Raw genomic sequence first — 2,545 nt, 5'->3', positions numbered from 1 at the left:
CCCAGAGACTGCAAGGAAACTGCACGTGTAGAGGAGGCGTGGAGTGAGCCCTCCTTTGAGTGGAGAAATAGAGCATTGCTACCCGCTGCTGTGGCCATAGTGGAGTCATTTGTGTACTGTAGTGTGCAGGTCGACAGCATCTCAAGTTACACCAAGAACGCGCAAGAATGGTCATCGTGCATGTGGTCTCTTCAGAACCACCCACTCCACCCCACAAAACATTGCTCTCACCCGAGAGGTGTTTTTGACCTGCTAGGAACAGTGAGAGTGGCTGCCCATAGGCCTGGGGGCTGGAGCACTATTTAGAAAAAACCGCTTGGTCAAGATGGTGGGTCAGTCCTTGAGTCGCAGTCACCCCAGGCCTGTCCCACCAAGCATGCAGCTACTCCCAACTCGGCTACAGGCCCCCCACCAGGACATCAGGCATATGACGTGTGCCTGGCATGAACGAATACATAGTGAGAAACATTGTCGTTCCACAAGTGGAAACTGCCTCCAAAAGACAGGAGCAATGTGCCTTCCAGCACTGTATCCATTTCCCCAAACTCTTGCCAATGTCTGAGATTTGGGCTAATCCAGTGAGTAAAAAAGGTATCTTACTGCTGTTTTAATTTGCTTTTTCCTGATTCCTAGTGAGGTGAAGCAACCCTTTTTTTTTTTTTTTTTTTGAAATGGAGTCTTGCTCTGTCGCCCAGGCTGGAGTGCAGTGGTGCAATCTTGGCTCATTGCAACCTCCACCTCCCTGGTTCAAGCAATTCCCCTCAGCCTCCTGAGTAGCTGGGATTACATGTAGGTACATGCCACTCTGCGCAGCTAATTTTTTTCTATTTTTAGTAGAGATGGGGTTTCACCATGTTGGTGAGACTGGTCTCGAACTCCTGACCTCAGGCAATCCACCCGCCTCGGCCTCCCAAAATGCTGGGAGTATAGGTGCGAGCCACTGCGCCCGGCCAAGACAACTTTTTATGTGCTTATTGGCCATGTGTATTTCTTCGATGAATTGCCTGTTTGTATTCTTTGCCCATTTTTCTATTGCGTTGTCTTTGTATTATTAAATTGAAACATTTCTTCATATAATCTGCTTATTAATACCTTGTCTGTCATGTATGTTACAAATGTTCTTTCCCAGTCTCCTTCTTTTAACTTAGTTTATGATATCTTTATTTTTTATTTTTTTAGAGATGGGTGTCTCACCCTGTTGCCCAGGCTGGGGTTCAAGGGCACAGTCATAGTTCACTGCAGCCTCGAACTTGTGGGCTTAAGCGATCCTCCTGCTTGCCTCCTCAGTAGTACCTGGAACCACAGGTGTGTGCCACCATGCCCAGCTAATTAAAAGTTTTTTTCTTTTGTAGAGATGGGGTCTCGCTTTGTTGTCCAGGTTGGTCTGGAACTCCTGGCACAGTTTCTTTCTCTTTTCTTCTACAGAAATACTCATTTTTTTTTTTTCTCCAGAGAAATACTCATGTATGCATAAGAAGCCGAGACAAGGATGCCCATTGCAGCATTGTTTTTAATGTGAGATGCTGGAGAAACCCATATGTTCATCAATAAGGGACTAGTCAAGCAAACTAAACAACACATCCATACTGAGTAGTGGGCCACTAAGCTGTAGGAAAAAGACAAATGAGGCCAATATGTACACAGTGATTTGGAACATTCTGCAAAACAAGTTGCAAAAGATACATAGAATACGGTACTATTTAAATTAATAAAAGCCCAGCAGACAAAAAACTCAACTACATATTTCTTTATATGATATTTTTATATGCTTGTTATTTATATTTATATTTATATATTTGTTCTTTTGAGACGGTGTCTCACTCCGTCACCCAGGCTGGAGTGCAGTGGCACAATGACAGCTCACTGCAGCCTTGACCTCCCAGGCTCAGGTGATTCTCTTGCCTCAGTTTCCTGAGTAGCTGGGATTCCAGGTGTGCACCACCACATTGAGCTAATTTTTAAAATATTTTATAGAGATGGGGTCTCCCTACATTGCCCAGGCTGGTCTTGAACTCCTGGGCTCAAGTGATCCTCCTGCCTTGACCTCCCAAAGTGCTGGGATTACAGGTGTGAGCCACTGCGCCCAGCCGAGAGTTTTATACGCTTCTATTGATAAGTTCATAGAAATAAATCTGGAAAGATCCACACTGTACACATGACAGGAGTTACTTTGGAAAGGAGTCTGGAATTGGAAGTGAGGTTCTGAGGCGACTTGAGTTGTATTATTTGTATTACTTTTACCTGTATTATTTGAATAGTTCATAATGAGACCATATTCCTGTTTTATATGGTAATTGATACAGAAAAACTGCCTTGTGACATAGGCCCCAGCAGATGTTGTGAGGTCACCAGAAGGCCGGGCACACCCGGACCCAGCTGTTTCATCTGCGCTGAATCCACAGAGATAGTCCAGAGGAAGAGGAGCAGGAAGGAGACTGGAATCTACTGAGCATCTCCTATGAGTCAAACCCCATGCTAGGGCATTCAACTCGGAATTATCAGAACTGAGTGCAAGTGTTGACCTTGTTATTACCTGTGTGACCTT

This window comes from Colobus angolensis, unplaced genomic scaffold, assembly GCF_000951035.1.
Source record: "Colobus angolensis palliatus isolate OR3802 unplaced genomic scaffold, Cang.pa_1.0 Scaffold85, whole genome shotgun sequence".
NCBI lineage: Eukaryota > Metazoa > Chordata > Mammalia > Primates > Cercopithecidae > Colobus > Colobus angolensis.
Note: the sequence above shows the minus strand (reverse complement) of the source record.